This window comes from Stegodyphus dumicola, chromosome 2 (genome assembly GCF_044657685.1).
Source record: "Stegodyphus dumicola isolate Sdum_Otavi_A_Nest chromosome 2, ASM4465768v1".
In the NCBI taxonomy this organism is placed as follows: Eukaryota; Metazoa; Arthropoda; class Arachnida; order Araneae; family Eresidae; genus Stegodyphus; species Stegodyphus dumicola.
The window spans coordinates 170649716-170661723 of NC_140769.1; the positions used below are offsets into that span (position 1 = coordinate 170649716).

The window sequence follows — 12008 nt, forward strand, 5'->3', positions numbered from 1 at the left end:
CGGTTAACTGATTCATTAAAGAATCAATTTTCACTTGGGGGGGGGATCTGAAAGCTTTCAGATTTTACATTACGTCCAAAAGGGCGTTTTTTTAACGTTTTTGTGTGTTACCTTTATTTATGTTTTTCTCACTTGGACCATAAAATTCAATTCAACAGCAATATCGCAACATAATTTTAAAATGAGCATGTCTCTAGAATTACCGGTACACAGTCTCGCTCGCTGGAAATAATTTTTTTTTTTTTTCGTACGGTTTTGCCATTGCTCGCTTTGAAATCGCTGAGTTTCTTAATCAAAAACTCGTTGAAGAGTTACAAAATATGATATCGATAATAAAACAAATTCCAAATTCCAAATTAGAGCTTCTAGATGTCCATAATTGGGTGGAGACGTACGTTATTCAAAATTGGATGGCTCTAGATACCGTTATTTTTATCACAGTGCGTGCATACATTTAACATGCATGCATTTATTCTTCATTATTTAATTTCTTAAAATATAACACAGGGCTCTAATATTTGGTGGCAACAATTGAAAAGTGAAACGTACATTTAAAGTTTTAGACGTAAAATGCCAAAACGAAATTAATAGGGCTTTTGAGCTAAAAATCCCTCAAGTACACCATTTATTCTTCGGCATTATATTATTTATTTTTAGATATTATTTACTGTATTTTATATATATATCCTTCCTTTTATGAAGTAAAAGAAGTATTGTAATTGCATATAGATTTTGATCCTTCCAGAATCCAATTTAGACGCGGTTCTTTTTTTTTTTTTTTTTTTTTAATTTTATTTTCTATGTTATACTTTTATTCTATGTTATACTCTTAATTTAGATTTTTTATAGGTGATTGGACATATTTGGAAACGGATTAAAATTGTTTTGTTGACGTTCTCTTTGTAACACTTAAGATTATTAATATAATAAATTTTATCTGTATGCATAAATGCTATTGATCATTCCAATTACTGTCTTGTTTTTTTCCTTGCAATTCTAAATTTAAATCATTTAATTTCGATGTAAAATCTGTAAGAAATGATAAATCACTAAGCTAAATTTTATCACTTTAATTTTCAGATATTTGATCTTCTTCTTCGATAAAAAGTTTTATCTCAGTTAATAAATCACAAAATTGTTTAAAAAATTTTCTTCTGCTTATATTGGTACGTAATAACAGTTCTAGCTATCCTTTATTAAGTTGCAGCTGAAGAGACGTAGTTCGCGAATAAAAGTAACAATTTTCAACACTGTTGTGCATTATTTCTTTTGCAGTTAATATTTTCAGTCTTTTGCAGTCTAACACTTTTAGAAAAAGGTAGTGGAAAAAACTTAGGAAATAGCCATCGTTTTGGAATAGAGTTATATATCCATGCTCCATGTATGCCTATATTTATGCCATTTATCATGTATTCCTATTGCATCTGTTGAATTTCAAAGTAATTTACAAAATGGTATTTTCAAATTAGTGTGAAAGTATTTAAAAGAGTTGAATGTATTTACACCTCTCGTCATTTTTTTTAAAGACATCATACCGAACAATCCTTCTTACAACTGTTGCATCATGAAATTGAAGGAAAGATCGAAGAACATTTTTTAAATGCCATTACGCTTTCTTTTGGTAAAATATGAATTAAATTTTAAACGATACAAACAGTCACTTCACGGGATTTCAACATGAGCTTTTTGGAGCCTACTAATAGTAATTCATAAATTTTGATAAGCCTATTAATTATTTTTAAAACTTCTATTAGATAATCATCGAGACAAAATCCTCACGAGAGAAAACGTCACGGAGAAAATACAGGGATAAAACGTCGCACAAAATCATCGAGGAAAGAGCGTCGAAGAAAAAGCAGAGAAGGAGGGGGGGGGAATTTCGCAGTTCTAAATATGGACTCCGTGGTTCTAAAACAACGCGTTACAAAATATCGTCTAGAAAATAAAGTAGCAACAACATTTCGCAATATGAAAACATTGTCATACAAAATATCATGGTAGAAAGTAAAGTATCTGCAAAACATTCAGCGATGAAAACATCGCAGGAATGCACAACTTATGTGTCTAAGATGATCAGAAATAATAAAACTGTAACTATCACCAAATAACTTAAAAATATGAAAATCGTGAAATTGAAATTATTGATGTATTATTCAAACAGCAAGATTAAAATATTCTTATAAGTAACATCAAATTACGTATTAAACAACTGACATTACATCTATCATTCAAAGCAAAAAGACTATATTCTATAGTTTCTCCACCAATTAAAATGCAGTGAACGCTTTCGTAGCAACCACTCTCTAACACGGCCTGAAAGTAATTTCGTGAGAGTAATAATTCTGAGAGTAATTTCTGAAAAAAAAAAAAAAAAAAAGGAATAGCATCTCTATTAAACATTCCCTCTCTAAAATGACCACCTCTATAAATGATCAAAATCCTTTGGAACCCTAAGCAGTCAGTGCAGGGCTTGTTTAATTCAAAATAAGACAAAATAAAATTACACTCACAAAAACATGTTTCACAGAATTCCAAACATTTTAAACGCATAAATAATCCATATTTCTGAGATTTTTCGCCATCCGATGTTTTGTCTTTTTCGTATTGTTACGACTTTTGTATTTAGTTAGATATATTTAGTAAAATTATAATTAAAATAATTTTATTACCCCGTGCAATGCAGCGCGTGATATATTTTAAGAGAAAGCTACGCTGAAAAAATATAAATATAAAAAAAAGTGCATTCAACACTAAATAGTAATTAATATAAATTATAGAAATAAAGTTTATTTCTATAATTTATATTTAATTTGAATAAATGTAATTGACTACTATGTTAGCTGTAACCGCTGCTTTCCAGAAATCTCGAGAGCAGAAATTTCTAGAATCTCTCGCGACCTATTTAAAGCTATAAAAAGCCAGACAGAGAACATCTCATCTCAGTTGGCAATTTAATAAATGTTCCAGTTTTCCAAGTTGACTTAAAAAGATCCGCAGAAGAGAAAAGAATTTACCATCAGAGTCAGAACCATCAGAGGTTTAGAAGTCGCAATTGAAACTTATAAATCGAGACCGGGACCCGTGCGTGCCATTAAGTGCTAGCGGTACGAGAACTCTGCCACTATAAACCTAGATGCCTAAAATGTGCACAATTTCACGAAACGTACACATGTATGCAAAAGAAAGAACATAATAAATATACCTGCTACTTGTGCCTTACGTGGCGAAGCACACGTTTCGTCCTACAAAGGGTTGTACCAAACACCTAAAAACTATTCAAAAAGCTATTGAAGCTGCAAGAAGCAAAAAAGAATCCTTAAAATCATAAAACCAAAATAAATTAACATTACCAAAAGAAGAATTCCCTTCTTTGCCAAATACCAAAGAACAAAATTGCTCAGAAAACGCTTTCGGCTGGTTTAGAAAGAGCAAGATACCAAAGAAAATGAATTATCCTTTTTTTTGAATGGGTAAAAATTCACTTACAGAAAGCCAAAGAATTCTTTGCGAAATACAAAGCTGCCAAATCTATTATGGATAAACTTGAAATAGGAATTTCCCCAGCAGACTATTTTTCAAATGTTAGTTTTGATTTCTAGTCTATTAAATTAGCAAATGCAACATTTTAGTTTAATTCTCTTCAACTGCAGTATTCTACCCTCATCATCATCTCTGTTGAAAGGACTTAGTGATTTTATTTTATCTTTTAATATTACTTAGTGTGTTTAAACTCATGAATTGAATTTTGTATTTGCGCCTCTGTACGATGATGCACTTTAAAAATAGTGCATCTTATTTTTGAAAGCAAATGTTGATGTGGCGCAATTATTAATACACTGATCAAAACTCCTAGAAGTTGTATATCAGCAATAAAGTGTTGATACTTGATACCTCTCATCTCAATTGTTGTTTAGTTAGCTTCTGTTGTTATTCTTTAGAGTTCAGCGAAAGATCGGATTAGCTTTCTCTGTGCTTTGCGTTATATTTTAACGTTTTTAGTAATTTAAAGTAAAGCTGCTGATTATATTGCATGATATTGTATGAATATCTCTCAGGAAAAATTTAGCGTTCTGTTATATTTCTGGTGAAAAGAATAAATTTTATTAACCTTTTTATCGAACTTGTGCATTCAATCTATTACAAATCCGTAATTGCGAAATTATCACACTTTATTTTCTATGACATTTAAAAGTACAAAGTTTACTCCTTACGTTCCTCCACCCTAGTAAAATCTTTCGCATGATAACATTTCGCTTTACGTTGTTTTCTCAAGGACGTTTTCCCGTCTGCGATGTTTTCGCTGCTAACTGCAGCCTATTACGCAAAACTTCCAACGCCAGCTGCCTAGTTTTTAGAAATTACTAAATAAATTTCATTTAAAAGCAATTTCGGTTACTATTCGAAAATTTCATTCTCATTATACTACGTCTTAAATCATAAATACGAATTTAGTTTCCTGAGATAGTTTGTTCTCTATGAAAGCATCTATCACTTACGCAAGTAGCTCTTGTGTGCTTTGCAGCATTGCAATAAACAAATCTTAATAAGGCTTTCATCTGTAAAGGTTTATTCTCGACGAGATGGATAGGGCCATTTGAAATTCGCGAAATTTAAACAGACGCCAGTGGCGGTAGCACTCATTAAATGAGACTGAAACATATGGAGTCTATTTTTTCAATACCTTCCAAAAATTTCCAACAGTTATTAGATATCCGCTCCGTCCTTCCCACATAACGTCGTGTTGTAACTGGAAGCATACTCGAAGTGTATTCTTAAGGTCCACAATTCGAATCCCGGCGAGAGAACTGCATATTTTTCACCTTCCTGCATCGATATAACCTAATGACTCTACATGGTCATTAAATGTCGCTAATTGGAAATATGTTCATCAACAAAGAACGATCAAGAATATCATCATGAAATATGTTGCGCCTGTTATTTTCCATATAGTAATGATACCACTATGCAGATGAATTATTCTCAAACTACCTAATGTATAGACAAAAATAAATAATATATATATATATATATATTATATTATTTTTCATTATTCTTGCAATTTTTATGATGTTTAGAATTAGTTTTTTAGTTTATTTTGGTTTACATGCATAATTCGTGTCGGGGAAGTACCTATATAGGTTTGGGAAACTTTGGCTTTTAATTGATAAATTGGCTTTATGCTTTTAATTAATATTTTTTCCTATAGTGGATTTGCTTTCTAAATTTCTCAAAAATTTCTTAACTATGACATTTCACTTAGTTTTAGTTTTGTGTAATTCTTAACCTATGCCTATAAGGATGACGAAACACGAATTAAATGATTGAAGAGTTAGGTTTCGGGGCAACTTCCCCTTCAAAAGATCTGTCTCCTGCCTGCTCCACAATTATTCACTTTATGCAAATTAAATTTAGTTTTAAAATAATTAAAAAAAGTTTTATGATAAAATGCAAGTTAGTTCGTTGCAATAATAATCATTTTATATCTTTTCAATTGAATTTACATAAGTAAAAAATTTAAGTTACTTTATATGAATGAGATATTATATTATATTATATTATATTATATTATATTCGTTATATATATAATCTGATATAAATCACCATGTCATAGACAGGGCTATGAAATTAACAAAAATGATTGAGAAAACGGTTTAAGGCATTGCAAAAAAGAACATAAAACCAGTTATTCACTAGAAATTCAAACTTAGACCACAATTCTTTCTTTAGAGACTGTACTATTGTAAAGTTTTTATTTTATTTAACCGGGTATTTTATCATTTTAATTTTTCTATAATTCTACTTTCGTCAACTTCCACCAAAATGCAAAATTTAGTTCAAAGTAAAGATAAGGTGTCGAGTTTAAGGGATTTAGATTTGGCAGATTAGGTTGGCGCTACTTTGAATTTCTACTCTTGTGATTAGTTTGCCGTGAAAATATTAGCTTGCTATGATTCTTTGCACACTTTTGGCCACAGAAAGTAAGACTTTAAGCTGGGTTTTGAGATAATACTATAGAATACATTCGATTTCACTTCATTTTCTGTTGGGAAGTTATTGCTTATCGACAAGTTATCAGAGTTTTCTTTTCCTGTTTAGTTTCAGTTTATGCAATCGCCAGATCGACTTGTTAATAAAAATATATTTTTAAAATTTTTCTTTGACTTTGCGGCTTCTCGCTAAGATGTCGGATGGGAAGAAAAGTCGTCCGATAGTCTACGGTTACTGAATAGTTAGTTAGTTCTTTAAATTTAATATTCTAATCATATTCTGTTTTCTAAATGAGATACTATCTAAAAATATGTATTACACAAAAAAGGTGTGAAAATTCGAGTTAATGAATTAATTTTTCTTTTATTAACAAATACCATAAAATGTATAAAAAATATTATTTCAAAATATTAAAAACGAAAATTTCAGACATAATTTGTGCAACCGGAATGTATTTTATAGAAGCAGCTAAGGCGCAAGATGTTTGTATCCCTGATAAATTTTAAAGTTTAGAAATCTTCTTGACAATCATAAACTATATCTAAACTTTAAACAGATGGGAAGCAAATTATCACTTAGTAAAAACTGAGACTTGAGACTGGTGTAAAAGTCCCTTTATTTAAAACGAAATAAGAACAGAAGCCACATTCTGTGCTTAACAACTCAACCAACCACTTGGTTGAGTTAACTTACATAAATTAAATTCTAACTTACTTAACTTAAAGAGTAAGTTCAAACGTAAAATTTTAATTCAAATAATCTAGTAGCCGAAAGCTACATAAATCAGTTAACGCGAAGTTGGCCCCAAAACTTAACCTGTGTGTTATTATTGGAACGATAAGAAAGGCCGAAGACTGGAAATCTTACTATCTAAGATAGCAACCTAGTAACATGGCCTCGAGAAACAGAACACGCTCTTGAGGCTTCTGTATCTTTGGTCAATAAATTTCCAACAATGAAAAGCAAAAATTCCAAAATGAGATTTGTAAAACATATACTTTTAATATAATATTTGATACGATTATACAAAAACATTGATACGTGTAAAGATTTAAATATTGTAAATTTATATAGACTTTCATACAAAAATAAATCAAAATTCTTAAAACCTGTTTCCAAGTACCCTCTAAAAAATTAAAGTTATTCAGTTCAGATAGCACTGCGGGAACAAATAAAAACGAGTTAAATAATGTTTATTTCCAGCTGATGTTCATTAAAACTAAATTACAAGAATATTATAAACTATATCTTGTTTGTTTATTTAAATAATCTAAGCTCATAAGGATCATCGATCTAAGGGAAAGGATGCCTTCATGGAAGACTTTACAAGAAAAATTGACTCGTATTTACGATATATATACTGGTGTCATAATCAGGAGAATTTTCACATTTGGTCGATTAAATCCAAAACTGATGGAGAGGTTCCAATAAAATTCGGTAGGGACATAGACTGATATGATACCAAGCCTTTCTATCAGTCACATAGCTTTTGCATCGTGACTTTATACTGCAAATCAGGTAGTTTTTAAGTCTATGTTTCAATCGGTTTCACAGCTGCAATAAAGCTGATTTCAGATCCTAGAACGTTTTCGGAGGGGAAAGGTAAGTTGCGATTGCCTTCTAAAGAGCGCCCCAGGCATGATGTATAGAGCTTAGGTCTCTGGATCTGGTTGGCCAATTCATTCTGTTAATACTCTCACTTTAGGAAATCAACTATTAATTGGCCCTATGTGGATGAGTGTTATCGTTCATAAAAATGAACTGAAAGCCGACTGCACCTTTGAAAATGCGAACACCCTAAGATATCGGTTACTTGTAAAATCTGCTTGCTGTCTGAGTCCCTCTCACTTCTGCACACAGAAAAAAACCTTGTTTTGCATAGTGTAGAGAACATTAATATTTCGATGAAACATCAGTGGGAAACCGCTAGAGGAGTACCAATTCAGCCTAACCACTGATTGTTTATATACCTTCATCTGAAGAGAATCTGTGTCCTGGTATATGTCTTCCTACATCCGCGAAAAGGGCCAATATGACAGCGGAGGTTTAATAGTCAGCATATGCATCATGTTTGATGAACTCTCAAGTATTCATGTCTTTAACAGAAGCTTTGTGACTGCTACGAGGTACAGAGAATAGCTCTTAGAACCCTGCGGTTGCTTTTACAGGGGTACATATAACCTTAAGTTCATTTTTATGAACAACAACGCTCATCCACTTAAACCTAATCTGGTGAATGATTTTCTTGGAAGTGTGGATATCAGCCAGAGAGATTTTCAGACTCAAACCCTACAGAAAATATTTGTAGGATTTAAGCATTTGGAACCGGATCATAATCAACGATTGGAGAGCAACCACAAGTAGCGTTTCCCTCTCAGAACACTTTAGGCCATAAAGACAGCATTGCTGCAGAATGGAATTGACTGCCGTAAGAACTACTGTATTTTCAATATGAAGTTACTCTGTAAGAGCTGTACAATACTCTGTTAAAGGAGATTATACTTTCAATTATCATTCTGTTTTGTTAGATCTTGCAACTGCTGTTTCAAATCTTTCCACATTGATGAGCTTTACACTCGATCTTGCATGTGCACCATTGACTGTTGCATCATATATAATTTTATATTATATCAAATTATATCTATGCCATTTTCATTAAAACTTATCCATCAATTCTAGAGACAATGGACCAAACGAGAAAATCCTCTTAATTTTAAACAGCAATGTATATAAAGAAAATCACGAAAACCACTGTTCAACTACTCCCTTTGTCTAGATTTAGAGTCAGAAAGAACTAAAATTTTCAACTGTCATTCCCACTCAAACACTTATAAATATCATAAAGTTGATATAAAAATAATTATAAAACTCGGTGAACATAAAATATCGAAGGAGAAGTTTAAGCATTTCTGTGTATCTGCCTTAATCATCTACAAATATAATATATACCAAAAGACTTTGCCACGCTCGCTCATAAATATTTGCTTACTTTCGTAATATAAAAAAGGCTTATGAAAGATCACTTTTCAAAATTAAAATGTGCCAAAAATCGATTTTGTAATGCTTTTTTGCATCTCGTCTGGAAAATCACGGAAGGTCACGCATCCCTGTAAGGTCACGCATTTAAGGTATAATTAAAGCAATAAGTTTTCTTTTCTTTAATTCTTTTTTATACAATAATTAGAACATTTGAGGTTCCTACTTCTTTTATTTCATTGGTCAATTAATGTTAGTAACGCTTCTGATATATTTATATTCAGTTGTTGTTATACTTAAATATTATTAATATGTACGTTCAATTAATTATAACTTTTTATTACCAGTAGTTTTAATTACCAGTAGTTTGAATTTTAAAATTTTAATTGCCCTGAATTAGCTTCGCACGTCGATCACACGTCGTACAGCCCTCCACTCTTCACTGTTGTCTCATGCATTTTAAAAATTCTAATATAGCAATCTAAATTACACCGAAAATTTCGAAGTTTTCAATTCAAAGAATGTATCATAAACTCATACGGCTCCAAAGGTTCATGGTAGTCATTCATAGTAAAAAAGATGTTCTTTTATAATGTTTTGATCTGTAACCTTCGAAAATATACACTGGTGTGCAAAATTTAAGGACGAGACGGTTTTTTCAATATAACTTTGTACAAAAGCTTTCCAAATCAACACATTTAATACCGTAAGATCCCCAATACGTAAGGACATGAGTAATGTAAGCAATACTTACTAAAAGAGAAATCAGAGGGATAAAAAGAAGCTTTATTGAAAAAGTAGCATGGAGCGCAATGCGACTGAAGGCCGAAACATCCCTGTGATGGGTGTCCAGCAAGAAACATCCGGTCTTTAATAGGGGATATGATCTCCCCTGACTGCTAGGCAGGTTTCACAGCGTCTGCCCATGCTGAGAATGAGGGTGTTAATGAGTTGTTGAGGCATTGCTGCCCATTCGTCTTGCAGCGCCAATCGAAGCTCCGGAATCGTTACTGGTTGTAAGGTACGAGCTGACAAGCGTCTGCCTAGAAAATTCCATACATGCTCGATGGGATTGAGATCCGGAGATCGTGCCGGTCAATCCATACGTTCAATATCCTCACTCTCTAAGAGCTGTTCGGCAGCTACTGTGCGATGACATGGTGCATTGTCTTCCATGAAAAGGAACTGCGGACCCATAGCTCCTCTAAAAAGACGCACATATGGAAGAAGAGTCTCGTTACAATAACGGGTCCCGTTGACTGAACCTGCGTCGATGATGTGAAGGTAAGGTCTGTACGACTACCAAGCATGATGCCTCCCCAAACGAGAACACCGCCACCTCCATACCTGTCCCTTTCAATGATGTTCGAGGGATGATTGCGGCTTCCCCGCTCTCTCCAGATGAGTATACGATGAGAATCGCTACTCAGACTGAATCTGCTCTCATCTGTAAAGAGTACTCGTCCCCATTCATTGTCTCTACAATTCCGGTGTTCCCAGCACCACAGAGACGCCTTCTGCGATGGGCAGGCGTTAGAAGTACACACCGTACAGGGCGTCGTGCAAACAGTGACCACCGTGCAGTCTTCTGGCCACGGTAAAACGCGATATCGGTCGTCCAGTCGCCTGTGTCGTGTGTCTAGCGATTTCTTCCGCTGTCTTCCGCCTGTTTCTTCTGGCCTGTAAGGCAATATACTGGTCATCTGCAGGTGTGGTTCCTCGTGGACGACCACTACTAAACCCCCGGATAGCTGTTCCTGTAGTTTGAAATTGTCTCCAAAGTCGTGAAACGATGCTGTGAGCAATTCCGAACTCTGCAGCCACATTTGTCACACTGCGGCTTTCCTCCAACTTCCTAAGGATTCGACCTCGGGTAAAAGCATCCAGATGTCGTCTAACAGATTGATTATTCGCCATTTCTCGCTGAGGCAGCAACTCGGTGTGATTTTAACTGCTATACGGCGTGCAATCTCTTTGCCAGAAATACTGATCTTACACCGACAACATGCTTTATACTACTCAGACACTCCCCCATTATGTCTACCTGCATATCTGCGCATCTGCTACCGTACATCACCTTACCTAATCTCCTGATTGGTCTTTCTGTCCGCTCTGCCTCTTCGTTCAGCTGATATGCTAATTTTTCGACTTCGTCCTTAATTTTTGAACGCCAGTGTAGTTGGGACAATTAGTACTTCATTGCTAGACAGACAAACATTAGTACATTGGTTCATTGGTTCGAAACGAAAGCGTGTATCATTATAATTACAAAAAATAATATAAAAATAATTACTTGAACATACATTATAATAATATTTAATGTCTTTAATGACTTATAAGCACAACAAATAGACCCTCAACATTTGCAATATGAAATAGTTGGCTTGGCTACTTTTCCACAGATATTTTGTCCAGGAAGAATGTAAGAAGACTCATTCCTTTATGATAATAATATTCCAACAGTTGGCTCCTTTTTGAGATAATGACATACAAGATGAACGAGGTAGGCAATTTCTCCAGTTTATGTCAGCAAATCTCAACTACAATAACTCGTCTTCCACTTTCGACACAAACCTGGCAAAAGGCTAGCAGCATGTAACACTAGCATTTCAGATATAGTTATGGCACATGTTCCCAAGTACTACAGACTCTCCTTCTCTTTTCTCTGCCAAAAAGGCGGGTGGTTCTCACAGCAGATGTGCTATTCAGCTAGATATGCCACGATAAAGGTTTTAAAATTTACCTTTTCCATGTCACGAACATGTCCCCAGGAAGTACCAAAGCTTATTACGTAACTGCTGCTATAAAGTTAAATTGTCCCTATTTCAGAGAGCAGTCCTTGGGCCAGGAGGGATTAGTACACTTCTGGCCATTAAAATTGCAGCACCAGGAAGGAATAATCTGACGAACGTCAAAATCACATGAAAGGAAGAAGAGGCTAGGATATACAAATGGGATTAGTATTCCCGACGTAGGAGGAAGAAACGACATCTGAAGCACTGATATAAACGAAACGTTGTGTAGTGGACTTCTCATTCGTAACT

At 33.8% G+C, this 12008-nt stretch overlaps 1 long non-coding RNA gene across 1 annotated transcript in view; it reads left to right on the forward strand.

Annotated features, from left to right (window-relative positions):
- LOC146998650 (uncharacterized) overlaps positions 1–12008 on the forward strand; it is a 123192-nt gene that overhangs the window by 20777 nt on the left and 90407 nt on the right. The window lies entirely within an intron of this gene.